Below are 22,851 nucleotides of genomic sequence, written 5' to 3'. Positions count from 1 at the left end.
TCTGTCATTGGGCCAAGGGGCTCTTTGCCCGTAGATCCTTCGGGAGATGCCCCAGCGGCCGGAAGGCCCCTTTGAGAGGTTCCTTCCCGTGAATCTTCCGGGCTTTCATGTCCTGATGACCGTTCCCCACTCAGGGGAGATGTGGGCCATTCTAAAACTCCTTCTTCTACTTGGGGAATGGGGAGCAGATGATTTCGATGCCACGTCTTTATCCGCCCCTCCGAGTCTTTTATCCGGTAGACTGGAAGGCCAGGCATTTGAGAAACTACTTCGTACACCCCTTCTCGCCAACGGTCAGCCAACTTATGTTTTCCCGGTACTCCCAGGTTGCAGAGCAGTACGGCATCGCCCGTTTTAATGTCTCTATGTTTTACTTTGTGATCATAGCGCCTTTTGTTCCCGGCATTCAATTTTTCGGTGGATCTCTCGGCTTGCCCATAGGCCTTCTGTAGATTCTTTTGCAATCTTTGTACATAGTGAAAATGGTAGGAATTGTGCACCCCATCGGTGGAGACTCTTAACTGTATATCCACGGGCAGACGGGCCTCACGGCCAAACATAAGAAAGTAGGGTGAGAACCCAGTAAATTCGTGTCAGGTGCAATTATAAGCATGGACTAGAGTTTCCACATGGCGACTCCACTTAGTCTTCTCTACACCTGTTAGCGTGCCCAGCATGTCCAGCAGAGTGTGATTGAAACGTTCGGGCAAGGCATCCCCTTCCGGGTGGTAAGGAGTAGTACGGGACTTTTTAATGTGCAAGAGGTTCAGCAATTCTTTTATAAGTCTACTTTCAAAGTCCCATCCCTGGTCGGAGTGCAGTCGTTGAGGTAGCCCATAATGCATTAAATATTTCTCCCAGAGGACCTTAGCCACCGTAATAGCTTTTTAATCCTTGGTCGGAAAGGCCTGAGCATAGCGGGTATAATGATCCGTGATGACCAGCACGTTCCCTATACCCTGTGTGTCGGGCTCGATACACAAGAAGTCCATGCAGACTAAATCCATAGGTCCCGTACTCTTTAGATGACCCATGGGGGCAGCTCGGGTGGGCAGAGTCTTGCGTTGGATACACCGCACACACCTACGACAGTGATGCTCTACGGATTCTCTCATCTTTGGCCAGAAAAATCTATCTCTTACTAATCCGAAAGTCTTGTCTACCCCCAGGTGTCCGTGTTCATCATGGAGAGCTTTCAACACTAAGTATTGTAGTCGTTTTGGCAACACTAGTTGGCGGCGATCCGGGTGGTCATGATACTTCACCACTCGGTATAACAGTCGATCTTGGATTTCAAATTTATCCACTTCCCGCATTAGTATACCTCCGACATCCCCTGGAGTCTGGCGAAGCAAGCCCAGTCGCTTTTGTCGAATGGCATCCCGGATAGATCCTGCGACCGGATCTTGTTCTTGATAACGTACCATGTCTTCCCAAGCAATGATCTGATCTGGGGTAACATGCATCCCACTCGGGTCCCGATAGGCTGCAGGTATAGCGGTGGGGGTGCACCCTAGGGAGTCAGCCACCCGTAAATCTGAAAAGGCTACTTGCTCTTCTATGATGGCTGCCGTGCCACAGAGGGCTCTTATTCTGGGCCCGGGGATCTCTTTCCACTGATCTTCGTCGTTGGTAGGGAGCAATCCCGGTCGCCTCGACAAGGCGGCCGCCCCAATGTTTAATGGCCCAGGTTTGTATTTCAAGGTGAAGTTGTAATTGAAAAGCACGGCCAACCAGCGATGTCCGGTCGCATCCAGTTTGGCTGAGGTCATGATGTAGGTTAGAGGATTATTGTCGGTGCGTACTTCGAACGACACCGCATACAGATAGTCCCAAAGTTTATCCACAATGGCCCACTTAAGGGCCAAGAATTCGAGCTTGTGTACCGGATAGTTCTATTCACTGGTGGTGAGGCTGCGGCTGATGTACGCCACGGGTCGCAACCCCTCGGGATATTTTTGATGCAACACGGCTCTTAGGTCGCGCAGGCTGGCGTCCACGTGTAGGATGTAGGGTTGATCGGGATTGGCGTAGGCCAAGACCGGAGCAGCCGTCAGGCTCTGCTTCAAGTCGTGGAAGGCTTGGTCACACTCGGGGGTCCATTTATCCCTGAAGGGCTGTTTGGCAGCGGGGGTCTTCTGGTCCGTTTCAGACGAGTATATGCGGAGCAGACTGTTGAGGGCTTTGGCCCTTCGTGAATATCCCTCCACAAATCGCCGATAGTAGCCGCAGAAACCCAGGAACGAGCGTAGCTCCCCCACATTCCCGGGACGAGGCCAGTTAACAATAGCTTCTATCTTAGCGGGATCAGTGGCGATTCTGGCGCGGGACACTATGTGCCCTACATACGTTACTGAGGTCCGACAGAACCGACATTTGTCCAGAGAGAGTTTGAGGCCTTCTGCGGACAGCCTATCCAGTACCTTCAAGAGGCGATTCTCGTGCTCCTCCAAAGTTTTATCGAAGACTATGATGTCATCTAGGTACACCAGGCATTCTCAGGGGTTCAGGTCACCCAACATCTTCTCCATTAATCGTTGGAAGGTAGCGGGCGCTCCGCATATGCCTTGGGGCATGCGGGTGAACTGATAAAACCCAAGGGGGCAGACGAAGGCTGTTTTCTCTTGATCCTCTGGGCTCATCGAGACTTGATAGTATCCAGACCGTAGGTCCAGTACACTGAACCACTGGCTCCTGTGTAGGGCATCTAAGATCTCTTCTATACGAGGGAGGTTATACTAATCCGGTACCGTCCGATTGTTCAGCGTCCGATAATCTACACACAGCCTCACAGTTCCATTTTTCTTTCTCACCACCACTATAGGGGAGGCATAGGGGGCATAGGGGCTTCGGGACTCAGTGACAATCCCTGCGGCCTCCATGTCATGGATGGCTGCTCTCACATCCTCCACATCCCGGGGAGCGAGTCAGCGAGAACGTTCTCTGAAGGGCTTCTCATCCATCATGCGAATGGTGTGCTGGGCGTTGCGGCTACACCCCACATCCATCTCTTCGGTAGAGAATACGGACCGTCGTTTTTCTAGTTGTGCCCGTAACCAATCCTTCCAGGTTCCAGGCAATTCGGCTGAGCCGAAATCGAAGTCCAGGGCCGTCCCTGTTTCTTTCACTCAGGTCGTATTTACTTGCACGGCTTCTTCTACTGAACTAACAGGATAGATTCTTCCTATCTGCTGGCCCACATAGATGACCAGGGAGGAGGGTGATAGATTCTGCACCATCACATCAATCCGTCTAGGAATGGCGCCCTGCCAATAGCGGAATTCGGGTACGAGCCAATACCCTCGCCTCACATCTTCTCCGGGAGTACTCTTGAGTGAGAATTGTTGGTCTTCGGCTAGACGCTCTGCATAAGCACACCAAGCGGAGATTCTTTGCGTTTCCCCCGGGGAGAAGCTTTGTCCACCCCTTTCGCCCACAGAACAATAGTCCGTAGTCATCGGGAGGAGAGGAAGGCTGGGCTGGGTCGGATTGGACCAATTGCAGCTGTAGACTGGACATGGGGAGCTCTTTAGTTTTGTGTAGATAGGCTCGGATGACCGCTTGTACAATATCGGCATTGGTGCCAAGGATAATAGGGTATTTGGGGGTGTCTCGGGGTTCCGGACACACCAAGGCATCCACCTTCATCGGGTGAGACTTTCCCGTGTTGAGCTGTTGTATTTCCAGATCCACTGTCACTAACCCGTCGATGGGGTAGTCGTCGTTGCTCAGCCCGCGTACCTTGTGGTCGCAGCGGACGCTTCTGAAGATGACGATCGTAGAACCCTCTGTATATGATGGTGACTTGTGATCCGGTGTCTAGTAGTGCAGAAGAGTAGATTCCATCGACTAAAACTCGGATCAGCGCTACCGGTCCCACTCAATTCCCATCTTCTACCGATTCGGCCACTCCGGGCGGGGTTCCGTCTGTATCTGCATCTATCGCATACACCCCACAGACCATAGCCTGGGACGGGAACTTTGGGGGTGAGGGGCTCCGGGGTCGAGAAGTGCCCAGGCGGCAATCATAGGATAGATGTCCCCGCTTCCCGCACTTGTAGCAGGACATGTCTCTGGGGATAGCCCGGCGATCCGGCGGAGGGGACGCTCGTCCCGCGAACGGCGATTTCCCGGAGCCAGGCGGATCCGGTGGTTCCTCTTTCTTCTCGGTACTTCCTCTGGATTTAGCGCCACCGCTAACTTTTGGCCGCTGAGGAGAGTGTAACATTAGATGCGTCTCGTGCTCCTTCACCTGTTGCAGTAGTTGGATGAACGAGGGGGGGGGGGCCCGGATGAGGTGATCACGAATCATGCTAGCTATTGGGTGAGAAGGACTGGATCCGCGGAGGTACTGCTTCCGGAGATACTCATTCATCTGGGAGGGTAGTACATATTTATAATGCAGCAGCGGTCCGAGAGATATTTGCACACGGTGTATATAGGTGGATAGCTCTTCCCCATCCTTCTGGTTTATGGCATAATACTTTGCTCACAAGGCCCCGTCATCCTCTTTCGCGCTATAGGCTTCGGCCAGGAACTCTATCATCAAGCGAGAGGTTAGATCGGGGTACTGTTCACGGTGTATTCCGATCAGAGTGGCCGCCGGGGGCTGTAGACACTCCATGAGCCTCTGGCGTTTTACTACATCGGTGCACGACCACTCTTCCATCACTCCCCGCGTGTGCTCTTTCCACGTTTCTACCCAATCTTCCCCGGTAGGCACAGGGAGAGTCCCCGAGAAGGCTTTTAGCTTCCGGTAGTTCTTGGCGTGAGTGGCTAAGGTAAGCGCTTCGACTAGCGGCGGCAAACTATTTTGTCATTCAGTTTCTTTAGCATATTACTACTCACTCCAGCCTCCATGGATGCGCTGGATCCCGGGTCACTGGACATGGAGTGGCAGCTACCGACCTCACTCTCAGCATAGTGGATCAACGGGAGGGTGGGGTCGTCCTCATCCAACGGACGTACGAGAGGATCTCGGAGGGGGTAAACGAAAGGGCTACCACCGGGCTGTGCATCGGGCAAAACCAGGGATTGCGGAACGGCAGGTTCGAGCGCTAACAGGTTACGACGACAGTCTACAAGTGAGGTATTCCACTTGGAGTCGTGGTCTACCATTACATCTACCATGCGAGCTTTGGCAAAACCCGGGAGTTGTCGCAAGGCCATCTGTAAAGTCTCTAAGGGTAGGGCCATGGGCACTCGGGCCAGCGCTACGGCGCGACGAGTAGGCGTGCGTACTTGACGGGCCCAGTCTCGTATCTCGTGACGTGTGGGCAAAGCCATGGTGATCACAATTTAGGTTCGAGGGGCACCCCAGGTCTGAAATCTCAGCAGCGCCTCCAAATGTAACCCTGCTTCCTATCACTAGTAAGCTATTACTATGTGCTGTGTTACCTGCTGGCTCACAGGGCCTGCACCTCTGCCATGGAGAGCCTGGGGTGCGTGCAATATATAGGTCGGGTGCAGCGCCTCCACCTGCGACAGATCCCGCCAAAGGGGGAGTTAGTCTTCGCAGGACGTATATACAATAATTATCCTTACACAACCAAGTTCTGAAACCAATCGCTTTTACTGAAAGGTCCTGTGACGATAGCTTATGACAGGTTGTAATTTACACCAAATGCTGGGTTTGAACTGAACGAGGCTTAGATATAATAAAGTATATTTATTCCTTTGGATAGGTGAACACACGAAATAATACAGTAACAGACAAGAAGTACACTTACTTTGGGGATGGGGGATGAGAAGTATGTTGCATAGCAATTCTCTCGCAATCCGGTAACAATTCAGATGATATCAGAAGACAAAGGATAAAGGGTGGACAACAGTTTATAAACCTTTTGTACCCTATCCTTAACATTGAGTACAGGTGATTGGTCTTCAATTACCTCTAGCCACTCATTAACGTGGGAACACATTTTGATACATGCCCCCTGCTAGCTGGTACATGCGCATTAGGACTCTGGGGTCTCATTTCTGTAGCCCCTCATCTGCATCAGGAATGCCAGCTAGTCTACCACACGGAATTCCTGGCAGGATATTCTTTGTTGTGAGGTTTGAAATGGGACACTTAAAGACTTCTCTGGTTTGAGCCGTCTCCGCCCTCAGGTAAACAGTAAGGGTGACAAAATCCTTTGAACAATACTTAAGTCCTAGACATTGGGTCGCCTCTCTGGCCATATGCTACCCTGGTACGCAAAGCAATTTCCTCTGGGTTTTATCCCTGCTTTGGGACACAGTATGAAAGATAAAACACAAACATTAAAATATCCAGTTCCGTTGGGTCCAGCCAGTCCAAACTTCCCAGTTCTCAATGCCGGAACTGGGACACCTTATGGTCCAATTTGAGACTTTCTACGACCTTCGGAACCGGAGTTACACAAATACACCTTAAACCGTTTCCTATTTTAATACAAAAAACTCCGCTGTAAATTAAATCACGGTTTTTCACTAAATCCCCATTGAAAACAACGGGCTCCGCCGCCATAGACTTTCAATGGCAAACCGCCGCCGTTGGCGGCTAAGGGAATCCGCCGCCATAGACTTTCAACGGTCTGCACCGCCGTTGAAGTCAATGGGGGTTTTCCGCCATAGCCGGTCAATGGAGATTGGCCGCCATTGGAGTCTATGGGAAAAGTCCCGAACTTTCAAGGGGGTCCATACTCCGTCGGGTTGGTCCAAGAGGGTCAAGGATGGTTCTGCAACGATTCCGGAGCAGTGACTACAGGTACCCCATACCCTGATCCTCTGGACCCTCCGGAACCGGAGCTATGGATTCCTAAATTTCAGCTTTTTACACTTAGCCGTTTACTTGAGCTTTTTCTGCCGCCGCCATCGGAACCTATGGCGCGACCTGCTCTTCTCGGTTCGACCCTTATCGGGGGTCCAGGATTCGGGGACCCGGTTGTGGTCGAGTGGGGGGGAGGTCTAGAAACTAGGGGCAAAAAGAATTTTATTTCTATATACTCTAGAACTGTTTATTCCCACGCCACTTGTCGTTGAACTTGACTGCTAAGTGATCAAAGCTCTCTTATTGAAAATGTATCCGTTTTGCGGTTTGGACGGCAGCCAACTCATTCCTGGAAAGCTCCTTCGAGGATTCTCCATTGAAACCCTTGGAGCCCCAATGGCGGCCTATGGGACCCTGCAAAATGGTGCCTGAAAAGGCGGAAAATTACACAAAGGGTTATAATCATTAAAGAACTATTAACCCTTGTACTCCCGGATGGTTTCTAGTGTGTGTGTGATGCAGACACTGATTAAACCAGATATTACAATGGAACATGGGAACAGGGGAATACACATTTTCATGTCATAACAAGGGTTAAATCACATTTCTGGACCTCAGCCCAGTTAACCCCTTGTCTCCCTGGTGAGGTCAGGGGATGGCCAAATGGGGTGCAACCCCTTTAATACCGGGCCACCCCCTTTCACCCTCTACAGGTCCAATTCAAGATACATTACATGCCATGACATTTCAGTATGCAGGTACACATTATATAACACGCCACGGCAGGCGTCCCCATTAACTTGCGCCTCGGCGGACGCCAACAATAACTTGCGCCTCGGCGGACGCCAACAACAACTTCCCCCAATCCCGCCACCGGGTGATCCCACCCCGTGTCCAATTATGCTGTTTAGTTCTCCCGCTCACAACCGGCCGTATGTGTGTGTATGGGTGACTGCGCAGCCACTATGTCTCGGGTGAATGAAAGGTGCACTTGATGAAATACCTGCCGAGCACTCCGGTGCTCGGAACTGCCACGATCTTCGTAAAGAGTCTCTGTGTTGACAACGCTCTTTCCCTCGCTAGGGTCCAGGACGCTCCCTCTCGGACTATGGTAACTCCAAAGGGGTCTGAGCCCAGATCTCCCTCTCAACAGAATAGTCCCGGGCAAAGCTAACAATACGGGGGTAAGACCCTTACTAAGGCGGTCCCTAGATCAGCTTGTCTCTAAGGTGACTCAGGGCTAGCTGGGCCTGGGGCACCTGGCCTGCGCCTGGGGGTACAACCTCCCCGCACAGTATCTCCGTCTCCTCGTCTCTCCAAATAGCTCTGACGCCACGTGCGCGCAACTACTACCTATATCTCTGGCACCTCCTCAGCTCATAGGCTAAATGCTCTCACCTGACCCTCCCCGTAGGGCTGTTGGGTCAAGGGACTGCTCCTCTCCCACCAAAAGCACTCTCCTCCTTCGCGGGCTTTTGCAACTACTTTCTGCAAGCGCAACCTCCCATCTTTTTGGGGTGAATCAGGGGTCACGGCTACACTAGTAATTTGAGGCTGCACATGAGTTGAAATAATAGATCCTCCGGTATCAAATGTTTTTACTAAAAGAATGGGAGCAGCAACCCTGACTTTCCATTTTCATCTGACAACTACACAGAGTTAGATGAAAAAGAGCTATTGGATGTGGAATTTACTAAATTGGAAAAACGATTAATTAAGGATACAAAAAAAATGGTGAGATATGTTGTATCTGGATAAGTATTTAGATAGCAATAGAATACTAAGATGGACCATTATTCAGCCTTAGTCCTCTATCTATTTAGAGGAATGGGGTTCTAGACTACTCCTCTTTTGAATGTATGTGATTATAAAATGCAAAACATAAAAAGAAAATTATACTTTTAGATAAAGAGATTAATGTCATTAAAGACAAAAAAGAACTCCATGAAAATCACCCATTGTTCATAAATAATGATGCAATTTTGCAAAAAAGATGGGACCTTGTGGAAAGAGATGTGGTTTTTATTAAAAAAAAGAAATTTAAAAGTGATGAAGAAGACTATTCTAGAGGAAATCAAAGATATCGGAGTAAAAATAATTCCTTTGGGTCTAATACAGAAAAGAATGAGAATATAGAAAGAGATTATGATAGACCTTCTTGCTAGGTATAGAAAACCACTAGAATGGCAGACAGAGACCATTATGAGATATCTAAATCTTATAGAAATCCTAACGGGAAAGTAAAATACTTTTCCAACCAAAAAGCCAAATCGTATTGGAATCATTTTTTTTAATCAAAATAGACGGATAGACTTAAATACTCACTATGTCCCACCAGGAGAGGGCAGAATGAGAATAAACATTCAAAACGACCATACACATAGCAATAAAAATGACGGTACACAAACACATTTTTTAGGGATCTGAAGGTTTTCCCCATTGATGGAAATGGAATCACCAATGGGGTTAAAAAGAAGAAGAGTGCAAGAGGGAAAAGAGGTAGAAGAAAGAGAATCTTAAAGAGAACAGTTAAAACCAGTAATAATATCTTTACTTTACTAAGTAAAAAATTCTAACACCATTTCAAAATAAAGTGATTGCCAAAGGGCTCATTTGCACCAACAATAGATCCGGATAATTTTAAACTTTTTATTGATGCAAATAAATTCCTTCAAAAATGGATAATCCAGAGGTACTGTATTTCCTAAATATGGAATCAGAAAAAAGGAATCTGATAGGCGCAGATGCAAATAATAAACTCCCATTAAATGGAGAAAATAGGGAGTTTACACATACCAAATTGAAACCACGGTCCACATTTTATCCCAGTCATGAGAACGGTCAATTTTTAGACGTTATCTTCCAAATGATTAATAATGATTTCAATAAACTCACTAAAGAAAGCTCTAAGTGTAAACATAACCTGACTAGACAAGAAAGAGACACGCTAGAAGAGTTCATGGAAAATGATGAAATCATTATCAAACAAGCAGATGAGGCCGGGGGAGTCGTAGTTATGGATAGATGTTATTACATTGAAGAAGCTAATACAATTTGAAACGACAATAACACATATCTGCTACTTGAAAATAACCTGACTAAAGCATTTTAGCAGATCTTAAAATCCTGTTGCTGAAAGGTTAGTCCCTCCCTGGGGATATTAAATGATGATGAGTTTAAATATTTGTGTAACGGAAAACCCAAGCTACAGTACCACTGTTTTATTTTCTTAGATTATAGATTAATTGACTACAAATTTATAGGGATATATAGATTGCTTTCAATAGGAATATGTGTCAAACTTGAGGTCCCATGTTAGAGACACTACGGACATAATCAATACATTAGAACAGGTCTAGTGTCAAGATAGATTTATACTAGTAACTTCATTTTATACCTCCATTAACCACATCCAGAGATGTAGAGCAATTGAACGGACATTAAAAGCAGATAAGTAAATGATAGATCGGGCCTGCACAACTCAGTCCTCGAGGGCCGCAAACAGGTCAGGTTTTCAGGATATCCCTACTTCAGCACAGCTGGCTCAATTAGTGGCTCAGTCATTCTGAGCCACTAATTGAGCCAGTTATGCAGAAGTAGGAATATCCTGAAAACCTGGCCTGTTTGCGGCCCTCGAGGACTGGAGTTGTGCAGGCCTGTGATAGATGAAGAAATATAATGTATTGTGAACTCAATTAAGTTCATATTGGGGAAGAATTATTTCTGGTTCAATGACCAGTACTATTTGCAAAAATGTGGCGCAGCTATGGGGTCCAGGTTCGCACCGAGTTATTCAAATATTTTTATGGGTATTTGGTAGGATGACTTCTTTTGTTTAAAAGTGGAATTCGGTTTCGAACCTGGTCCTACGGCGGAGATTCATAGATGATATCTTGGTCTTATGGCAAGGAGATAAGGAAACTTTAGATACATTTCTGAATTATATGAATAATAATGAGCTGAACTTGAAATTCACTTGAAAGGTCAGTAAATTGGAGCTGAAATTTTTAGATCTACTTTTATGTGGAGGAAAATGAATTAAAAACTTGAACCCATTTTAAAAATGTTGATAGTAATAATTATATATTGGAATCAAGTTGTAATCATCCAAATTTGGATAAGAAATATTCCTTATGGACAGTTGAGAGAATAAAAAGAAATTGCACAGAATAAAGTTATCTACACACAATAATCTGAAATTGTAATTGAAATATTCAGGGAAAGAAATTATAATGAACAAGTAATAGATGATGAAATAGAGAAGATAAAAAGAATACAAAAAATGTGAACTCACAAGCATTAATAGATGGAGGCAGAATAAAAAAGCTAAGCAAAATTCGAACAGTGTCAACATGTCCTTTATTACCCAGTATAATAGAGAAGCCCCTTAGATAAGAAACATCATCACAAAACAATGGCATATATTGAAAAATTACCCTGTATTAATAGAACATATACCCAATAAACCCAGTATAATTTTTAGTAAAGCCCATAGCCTTAAAAGTAAACTAGCCTCCACCACATTTGGAATGAAACATAAAGAGACTAATTCAAATTGGCTAAACAAAAGTTTATTTATTTATGTATTTCATGTAAAGCTTGTCTATTCCGGAACACCGAGAAATGTAAGTTTAGCTCCAATATTACAGGAGAGTCTTTTTTTTTTTTAAAGTTTGTATTTTATTAGTTTTACCAATTATATGTAGGTGGGTGGGGGATACAGAAATCAAATGTGGGAAGGGGATGGGGACCCATTTCCAAGTTACCATCATTTGGAGAACATACATTTTGCTTTTTGAATTAACATCATTACAGATTACTTATTTCAACCACTTATATACATTCTATCAAAAAATAGGTTGGTTTAGTCCGCTGTACTGTAGGTCACCCATGGTTCCCAAATCCTCAGGAATATGTTGTCTTTCCACTACTAAACTAGAACGTTTACCATGGTCATTATGTCGTGATTGGTCTATTTGGGACCAATGTGTGCAATTTGTAGATCCAGAAGGTCTCTCGTTTGGCCAACTGAACCATTCTGTTGCCCCTTCTCCAATCTATGGGTATCTGTTCTATGCCTTTATATGTTAAATACTTAGGATCAGACTGATGGTATAGGCTGAAATGTTTTGAAACAGAATGTGTAAGTACCTTATATTCCCATGGTGTTCTAAAATTCTGACCCTTAGTGGTCAGGAGCTACGCCCCACATATTGGAGGCCACAAGGGCACTCCAACATGTAAATTACAAATAGGGATTAACAGTTTATATATACCTTAATGGGAAACACTTCTCCTGTTTGATTGGAACTAAAATGTAGTTTTTCCGGGTTTTTGTGAATACAGGCCTTACACATAATACAACTGAAAAAGTCTTTAGGTTTACTAAGCCAGTTGGGGTTCTTAGTGGTTTTCTTTCTAAAAGATGTTGGGGACAATCGACACCATCCCGACTCTTGCATTCTGTTCAAGGATGTCTTCTCTCTACCCCTTTTTTATCCAATGTCCTCTCCCGCCTTAAACCTTTCTCACGGACTGCCCCACACCTCTGGAATGCCCTTCCCCTCAATATCCTACTAGCACCCTCTCTATCCACCTTTAAGACCCACCTTAAAACACACCTGCTTAACGAAGCATATGAGTAGCTCCATGGCTGATAATTTACACCTCAGATGTTGACTGTGGCCCCCTGGAGACACACTTACCAGAACGCCCTCTTACTGTCTCTGTACGTTCTTCCTATCAAACAATTAGATTGTAAGCTCTTCAGATCAGGGACTCCTTTTCCTAAATGTTACTTTTATGTCTGAAGCACTTCAATGTCTTCCCATTATGTTATTTGTATTATTTGTTATTTATATGATTGTCACGTGTGTTACTGCTCTAAAGCGCTATGTACATTAATGGCACTATATAAATAAAGACATACATCAGAATAATGAGCTAGGCGCAAGAAATAGGGAAGAAGAGAGAGGGAAAAAACATAGGGTAGTATGTTCTGACTGATTGGAACTCTAAGGTGGTGTCACGCTGCGCTCACCACAAACAGGACGGAAGACCGCGGGGCTGAGGTGGGGATTGATAGGCACCGACCCACAACCACGCAGTCCTGTCCGGAATGCGTAGTCCTAGTCGTACCGCGTCGTAGGGTTGGAGAGGTCAGGGTAGTCAGGGTACTTGCCGTGTTCCAGGGTTGGAGAGTCCGGGTAGGTAGAGTTTCGTAGCCAAGGTCCTGGGTAATAGAAGGTAGAGTAGTCGAGTAACGAAGCCGGGGTCAAAGTGCTGGAGAGTGTAGAAATCCAAGTAACAGGCAGGGTCAAACAGGTCAGACAAAGTTCAAGACAAAACTAGACAGCAGCGGTGAGCACAATGCATAAACAGGAGTTTATGCTCAGCAATGAAGGACAGGCAGAAGCAGGTATATATGTGGGAAGGATCCAATTACCTTGCAGGGGTGTGTACTGGTCCACCAATGGTGTCAGAGAGACACTGATCAAAACCAGCTTGCAATTAGGCTTTCCTGATGCTAGGTCTGGTTGCCGGGCAACCCGCGCGCGTGCGCGATGCGCGTCGCGACATGATGACATCATGCGGGTTACTCAGCAAGTCTCCGCCTGTGGGAGGCTCCAGCAGCTCCCTCACGTTCTCCTGCTTCCTGGTTGCCGAGCAACCCGTGCGCGTGCGCGATGCGTCTCGCGGAGCTCCGCCTTCACGCCGCTGCGCCTGCACTGCCCTGGCAGTGCGTGGGCGCATGACTCTGCCCCGTGGTGCTTCCCTGAGTCGGTCTCCGCGCGGATCAGAGGCAAGTGTGACAGGTGGTAAGATATGCACTCACTGTTATTCAGACAAATTAATGCCTTTATCCACACTGGGATCGGGAACTCTGCTTCTTATGGGTTAATAGAGTCTTCACACACTCCAAACAGATCAGCAACAGGATCCTCTCAGGATGGATTATGGACAGATTTCCTCCGTCACAGGGATTCACCATAAACATGTAAAGCAAGGTAAGGGACACACTATAGTGTAATACCGTTTAATTGAAAAAATAGTGAAGATACCATGATACAGTAAGTAAAAAACTCACACTCTATGAGTTGTAAAAAGGCAGTTGAGAGTATTAACTGAGTATCTCACACTCGCTGCTATTGGGATACTGGCGCCTGCATACACTCACAGCTGCTTCCGCGTCCCGTGATCGCGTCACAATCTCAGTCTCGCGAGATCCCAACTCTGCTCGGCTGTAGAGTATGGAGACTTGTATCCATATCGTATGCGGTGACCGGCATCCATAGCGTCTACAGCGGAGCAGAGTTGGGATCTCGCGAGACTGAGATTGATCAATAGTCCGTCCTTTTGTTAACAGACTTATTCCTCCCCAGAAGCTGTGATATGCTTAATTAGACAACTGTGAAAATGTGGGGGATTCCTTATGCAAAGCCAGTACCCCTATTGATATTAGGCTATAATAAATAGGAGATCAATAAAAACGATTGGTAGTTAGTACCAGATTGTACATTCTTACAAAGGCTAGCTATTCTGTAGCACCTTTGAGAAAGCGCATTGCGAAACGCACATCACACGTCGCACGTGTATACTGATGTCACGACACTCGGAGCTCACAGCAAACAGATGGAGATGAAGTGGTTCTCACGAGCAGGTTGATACAAAGCAGCCAAAGGTTTGTACTACACTGTTTATAAACATTGCGAAAATAGCAAACAAGAGGCTGTAACGTGAAACGGACTTAGATCCGTGCCTCTAGGCTAAAAACATGCTATTGTGTGCCAACAACTTCTCTATTTTGAGAGTTTAGCAAGAGCATTCAAAAATAATTGTAACCTGCTGAAATAAGATCACATGTAGTGATCACCTCTATGTGCTGGATACAAATTAGCTAGCCTTTGTAAAAATGTACAATCTGGTACTAACTACCAATCGTTTTTATCAATAGGGGTACTGGCTTTGCATAAGGATTCCCCCAAATTGCACAGCTGTCTAATTAAGCGTATCACAGCTTCTGGGGAGGAAATAGTCAATAATCCAGATCTCCAGATCAGAACCAATGTTAATACCCTCCTACAGTAACTCCTGTTACTAGTTTTAAATACTTGGGCATATGGTTTGACTCCCATTTAATATTTGGGATGCACATTGATACCCTGACATCCAAAACCTACTGTATGCCAAACTAGGTGTACTTTATAGGAACAAATCCTCCCTAAGTCTGCTGGTCAGAAAGCATATCGCACAGCAGATGCTAATGCCAATTACCGACTATGATCTGACTCCAAAAGGCTGTTCACGGTCCCAAGGTTCAGCAAAGTATCCAGCTGCTCCTCCTTCTCTTACCGTGCACCCCAAAACTGGAACAATCTACCGGAGACTCTCACAGCCGCCACCAGTCTAAATTCTTTCAAAACGAAAGCTGTCTCACATTTTAATCTGGTCTGTAATGGTCTGGTCTCTCCCCCCCGCCCTCTCTCTCTCCCCCCCCGCCCTCTCTCTCTCCCCCCCGCCCTCTCTCTCTCTCTCCCCCCCGCCCTCTCTCTCTCTCTCCCCCCCGCCCTCTCTCTCTCTCCCCCCACCCTCTCTCTCTCCCCCCCCACCCTCTCTCTCTCCCCCCCCACCCTCTCTCTCTCCCCCCCACCCTCTCTCTCTCTCCCCCCACCCTCTCTCTCCCCCCGCCCTCTCTCTCCCCCCCCACCCTCTCTCCCTCCCCGCCCTCTCTCTCTCCCACCCCTCCCTCTCTCTCTCTCTCCCCCCCCCCACCCTCTCTCTCTCCTCTCTCTCCCCCCCCAAAAAAAATTCTGCACATTTAATATAGTGGGGTTTTTTTCCCCATTTTTTTTTTTATTAAATCAAGGGTGCGTCTTAGAATCGATGGCGTCTTAGAATCGAGGAAATAGGGTATATAATCTCTTACTATGCATGCAATGTCTTGTATATAATGTATACTCTGTTCACTTATGTAACTCTGTATTTGTAACCATGTACAGTATTATTTGTCATCTTAACTCTATGCCCAGGACATACTTGAAAACGAGAGGTAACTCTCAATGTATTACTAATGTAGCCATGTGTAAAATTGGTGTACATATCTCTTTCTCATGCTGGCAGTAAACCTGGTAAGTATGCAGGATTGCCAACAACAATCATGGAGGTTTGCCCTCAAACCCTGGTGAGGTGTCATATGTCCCAAAGGAAGTGACAACATGCTGTGTGTCCACGATTAGTGACACAGAGGGTGTCTGTGTCCTGGAGGTGATATAAGACACAGCACTGCCTAAAGTTAGCAGTTCTGTTCAGTTGGTGTTTTGACTCTGTTCAGGAGAGCCATGTGGAGGTCTGCAACAGTGTTGCAGTGTCTGATGCAATAGCTGTGAGTCTGGGCAGCTCAAGAGAGACGAGCTGGTGAATCTGCCTGAGGGGAGAGGTGGAAAGCAACTCCATTAGGAAAAGGAGGAACCTTCCAGATGGAGTGCAGCAGAGAGATGAGCGGCTAGACTGCTAGCTGTGAGGGGCAGCTGGCCCATACCACCAAGCAACAATAAAGATGCCCTGTTCAAAGACAACCCCACTGTGTGAGTCTGGAATTACTCTGCAGAGGAGGGCACCACGGAGGAGTTCCTCATCAGAACCATCCCTTTGCGGACGCAGGGATCCGGATGAGGTAGAGGCGCTGCACTGGATATAGGTAGGACTCATGCACACTACCTCAGCTGCCTGTCTGGGTTGGCATTCCCCACACAACATCATGCGGGAGACTCAGGAGTCCTGTTGCCAACAGGTGCACCACCAGACACAACCATGTAATGGGGACTGGTTAGACCACAGGGGCCAATGTGAGATTGGGTGGGTCAGGCCATACAGAATATCCGTTACACTTAAGTAATAATCCCAGAAGAACAGGGCATTACTGGCCAATAATGCCCTGGCTGGAAGAGTTGAAGGCCCGAGGCGAAGCCAAGGGACTTTAACCCAGCCAGGGCATTATTGGCCAGTAATGCCCTGTTCTGAGGGGATTATTACTATTATAGGCTAAATGTAGGCTTATTTCATAAATAAGACACTTTTCTATAGATAAATAGATTTTTTTATTAAAATAAAATGGTAAATACATGAAACCACCTCTATATACGCTTACACTGCAGATATCTATAGCCACACACTGCCGGCCCCCCCTGTGTACACACACACACAGAGCAGCTCAACACACACAAACTGCTGCTACACACACACACACACACACACACACACACACACACACACACACACACACACACACACACACCAGCACACAACCTCTACACACACACACACCAGCACACAACCTCTACACACACAAGCACACCACACACACACACACACACACACACACACACACACACACACACACACACACACACACACACACACACACACACACACACACACACACACTGGAGCTCTGGACACACAACACAGCACCTCCTCTACACTCTCAATACAGCACCTCTACACACACAACAGAGCAACTGTACACACACACACACACACACACACACACACACACACACACACACACACACAACAGCTCTACACACACAAACTCTGCTGCTACAAACACATGCTACACCCATAAACACTGCTGCTGACACACACACACACACACACACACACACACACACACACACACACACACACTGCAGCCACAATAAAAAAATGCAGCCACTTACTAAACTTTGCACTCTTCTCCCCCACCTCTACACCCAACACAGCACCTCTACACACACCCCCCACACCTCTATACACAACACAGGACCTCTACCCACACAACATACACACACACAACACTGCACCTCTATACACAGCACCTCTACACACAACACAGCACCTCTACACACACACACACACACAAACTGCTGCTACACACACATGCTACACCCATAAACACTGCTGCTGACACTGACACACACACACTGGAGCTCCATACACACATACACACACACACAGCACCTCTACACAGATATACAACAGCACAGCACACACACACTGCTACTGACACACTCACACACAAACTGCAGCCACACACAAACTGCAGACAGCCACTTACTTCTTTGCAGACTCCCCCCCCTGCCCCTCTCCCCCCCCTGCCCCTCTCCCCCCTGCCCCCTGCCCCCTCCCCCATTTCAACTGAATCTGCTCAGAAAATCTCAGTCAGCTCGGGAGGGGGAGGAGTCAAACCGTGGCTGATACGTCCTGCCAATCCCCTGCCCTGTCTCAGAGCTGTTACTTCATTCAGAAGAATCCCCTGCCCTGTCTCAGCCCTGTCTCAGCTGTTCTGAAAGCTGATTGGCTGGAAATAAACACATTGAACACTACACATTGCAAGCTGCTTAAATTCCGGGCATTACTGATTGGTTAAAATTCCAGGCATTATCCAATCAGAGAGCAGGGTTTTCAATAAAGCCCGGAATTTTACTGCTTTAGCCTATAATTCCTGGTAAAACATTTTCTAAATAAATAAAATAAGTCTGTTAACAAAAGGGCGGACTATTGATATATATTAGCCTACTGTAAGTCTAAGAGATCACAGCCACTTAGACCACAACTGGGCTCACTATTTATATATGCTAGTCAGAGCTCAAGAGGTTATAGTCAAATATACTGCATCTGCATATGACCATTACCCTTTACTGCGATCCTGTCAACAGATTGCTTCAAAAGGCTATACATTAAGACCTACAGTCAAATCAACTAATAGGGGAATCATTTTGTAAATTCATATAATTTTACTTAAATGTGTTAAGTGGCAAAATGTATATACACCACCATAACACTATATCAAGGGGACCAAATAGGGTAATTAATTAACAGCAGTTGACATCTTGCTAATTTCTATGTATAAATCACAGATTGTCCATAGACTTTAATTTACCAGTCTTGTAAAACTTTTTAGATTATTACTAATTAAAAGGATTTAAATTTTCACTCACTAAACATAGATACTTAGGGGGCTATGCACTTAAAATTCCTTGGTATAGAGAGCGTTCCCACTAATTCCAGAGGTGGTGACTGGAATAAATTGATTCTTCAGAAAGAATCAAAATGGATATACCTTCTGGGTACTTGAGCATCCAGAGGCATTAATGAAGGTTTTTTTTATTTTCCCCCTATATTTGATCATGTGCATTTTGGATTATCCATTTTTGTGCAGCATTTTCTCATTCGTCTGGCTGTTATTCCATCCTGGGATCATTCTGCTCCTTTTTATATATTTTTATATCTTTATGCACTCAAGTATCTATTACTGTCATCTGACTTGATTTGCAGCTATCCTGCCTTGCCTTCCAATAAATCACTGTGGTTCCTGTATAGCCACCTATTCTATATGTCTTTCCTGCGGCTAAACCATATTTGGTGCATTTATATCCTCATTTGAATTTTGGTACTCAGTTAGCGATAATAGTGTTAGCACTTTCATACAGATCTTTCAGTGCTATACGTTAGGGTGAACATACATTACCTGCCCTTTTTATCTCTCTCCATTTGTTAACACCATGTCTAACATCCAGACTATTGTATACCCCCGATAGGGTTAATACCATTATGCAAATTCTGGTTTCCAAGGTGACCATGTATACATAAATACTTCCTCTGTTCACCAAAACATTACCACCTTTGACAAAGCGCCTCCGCGAAACGTACGTCAGATGGGAGGCGGAGCTTGACTGACGTCACGGCGCTCACGCATTGCAGGAACGATGAGAGGCACAACTGAGTGCCGGGTAGACTACCAAGTCTTTTTACCTTAAGATGATTAATATAAACAATATTGCTATGTGGGCTGTGTAATGGATCGGTTGTCATTGTGATACACTTACTGTATGTGTTACATTTAAGATCCCTGTTCCATATCAAGAGTATAGTGTATACATCAGACCCTGACGGGTTGTGTTACATTTATATACTAAGTAGACTAAGTTACAACTGTTTCCTTGGTCTATACACTGTTTACTTTCATGTCTACCATGGTCACGGCTGTTTGATTGTTAGGCAGCCCTGGCATAAACCCTAACTGCACCCAGTAATTTGTTTTTCTGAGCAGATTTAACAAGCTGAATGATTTTCCTCTGTGAACTTATCCCACTATAATTTAACCATCTGGATAATTATTGCTATATCTGGATCACTATTCTTTAGTGTTATATTTACAAATTCAGCTATAGGCTAGCTACTTGTGGCACCCAAATATAAATAAGCTGAATACAAGTGTATGTGCACAGCTATCATAGGAAATTAATTATGTCTTAAGAGGCTAAATTAATTATGTCTTTAGAGTTCGTATAACTTGATACGAACATTGATTCGTGCCTCTAGGCTTATTCACACATTGTGTGTGCTTACTATACAGGTTTAGTGTCTCATTTAGTGTCTCAGTGAGCATTTCTTTATGATCTGCATCCCATTATGATATAATTGTTTGGATCACTAATGCCATCTCTGTATTATCAGTTCTTATTGCTGTATTCATTTAAACAGCTACAGGCTATTCTTCGGTGCACCTGGTTGATAACTAGCCATATACCAATACATGTGCATAGTTATCATAGGGATGTTCTAACATTAGGTACAATATTCTTTAAGAGGCTATAACTTGATACGAACTTTGATTCGTACCTCTAGGCTTGTTTACACATTTTGTGTGCCTATAGTATAGGTTTAGTGATTGTGTGGACATTTTTTCCTCACTATCTGCATATGTATATTGTATCTATTTGCAATATTTCTGTTTAGACTATTACAGGTTGCATGAACACGTGACCTACCATTATAAGTTATATATCAATCTGCACACTACCTGTTTGTATTGATACAGGTTTTTATCATTATTAATGTTGTTTAGTCTTTAGTTTACATCAAGCATTCATTTGGATGCCATTACACCTTAAGCATACTACTTTACCGCTCACTGATGAGTGTAATGATTTCATTAAATGGTAAAGATATGTGCACCCATTGTGACTGACAACTACCATTTGTGTATATATAGCATATCTGTTTGTTTGTGTATTCTGCTCACCTGTTGGTCATAGACTTCACTTTACTAAGTGTATCTTATTTTTATATTTCTTTGATTATAATAAATTGTTTTTTTAATTCACTCATCTTACATTCAGACACCCAGAGTGCTTTCAAAAGGGATCTCTTTTTTCTAGTCTTCACAATTGTATGTATATCCATAAAGAGACATACATAAATACAGTGGCAATGAATGCACATAAAAAAAATGCAATCACAATAAAAATACAATTTAAAATCTGTAAATTAAAAATAATATACATTCTATGTTTTTCCTCACCTTTAGATGTGTTCACCCTCCGATTCCTAGGGGCACCGCAAGCTCTCGAACCAATCCACAAACCCAAACAGCAACGGTCCGCAGGTACAAAACAAAATCCTGGCCCCGGACTCCTACAAGGACCATGCGAAGGCCCCGGACTCCCGCGTGGACCACCCGAGGGCCCACAGACACCCGCGGGGATCACCCGGGGACACCCGCCGGCCTGTTGTATCAATACTATGCTGAAAAAAAATGTAAACAATGATTTTCTCACAGTCTGCATCTCTTTTGCACCAGCCTTTAGCTGGTGAAAAGAAATGCTGTGTTTTTTAAGATCGATACTGTTTTGTGAATCCCACTGACTGGCAAAAAAAAATTTTCACGGACTTTTTTGCCCCTGAAAAAGACCTTTTAAGAGCGATACTACTGAGTGAATCGCGCTGCATGCAGTATCAGTCTTAAAACCCATTTATCACTCTTAAAATGACTTTTCTCTGCTTAGTGCATAGCCCCATTAGAGTGCATTCTAAAGGGAGTCTTTTTCTTTTGTTTGTTGTGTATTCCCACATCCCTATTGCACCTTGTCTACATTTAATTTAAGATCAAGCAAGAGTTCCAATCCCCCTTCCCCCAAGCAATAAAAAGAATAGTATGCAGAAGGTGAGCTGACGGCGACAGTATACAGACCAGCCTAGCCCAAAGGGCTGTCCTAAACATTTATGGACCTTATCTGGCCAGAGCCCAAAAGGACATTCTCTATTTCTTTACAGTTTAAAAAAAATTGTAATAACTAAAATGTCCCTCACAAGGATAAGAAAGTAATCCTGTCACAGAAGGTCGCACTCCATAGGTCTTTGCAAACATATAAAACTTTTATTTGTGCACTGACGTCTCTCTGTCCATACACGGACCTTTATCAAGATACTGTACCACAGTGGGACATACAATACTTTTTATACCGGCAGACAGGGTGGGCGTGCTGACATCACCAGGTGCAGTGAATACATTAAAGATGACGCCTCTTAAAGTGAACAAGTGCAATGTTTCAATTCATACATGATAGACGACATAAGCAAAGATTGCAACATTGGATGTGGACTAAATGTGCTCGTGAACTATATACAACATATTTATGTGAACATAATGTACATAAAGTAAAATTGAATCATAATTACAAATGAAAGTTAAATATAGAAATAGACATTATAATTACAGTGGTGTGAAAAAAAAAGTACACCCTCTTTGAATTCCATGGTTTTACATATCAGGACATAATAACAATCAACTGTTCCTTAGCAGGTCTTAAAATGAGGTAAATACAACCTCAGATGAACAACAACACATGACATATTACAACGTGTCATGATTTATTTAACAAAAATAAAGCCAAAATGGAGAAGCCATGTGTGAAAAACTAAGTATACCTTATGACAGCGGTGCTCAAACTGTGGGATTAAGTGTGTGTGTGTGGGGGGGGATTGAGTGTGTGTGTGGGGGGGATTGAGTGTGTGTGTGTGGGGGGGGATTGAGTGTGTGTGGGGGGGGATTGAGTGTGTGTGGGGGGGGATTGAGTGTGTGGGGGGGTTGAATGTGTGTGTGGGGGGGGATTGAGTGTGTGTGTGTGGGGGGGATTGAGTGTGTGTGTGTGGGGGGGGGGTTGAGTGTGTGTGTGTGGGGGGGGGGGGTTGAGTGTGTGTGTGTGTGTGGAGATTGAGTGTGTGGGGGGGTGTAAGGAATCCACTCCTCAGTTTACTGTTTGCCTTGCCTTACAGACTAGTGCAGTCCTGGAACA

Source organism: Ascaphus truei, chromosome 1 (assembly GCF_040206685.1).
Source record: "Ascaphus truei isolate aAscTru1 chromosome 1, aAscTru1.hap1, whole genome shotgun sequence".
Lineage (NCBI taxonomy): Eukaryota > Metazoa > Chordata > Amphibia > Anura > Ascaphidae > Ascaphus > Ascaphus truei.
This window is presented reverse-complemented; position numbering follows the sequence as displayed.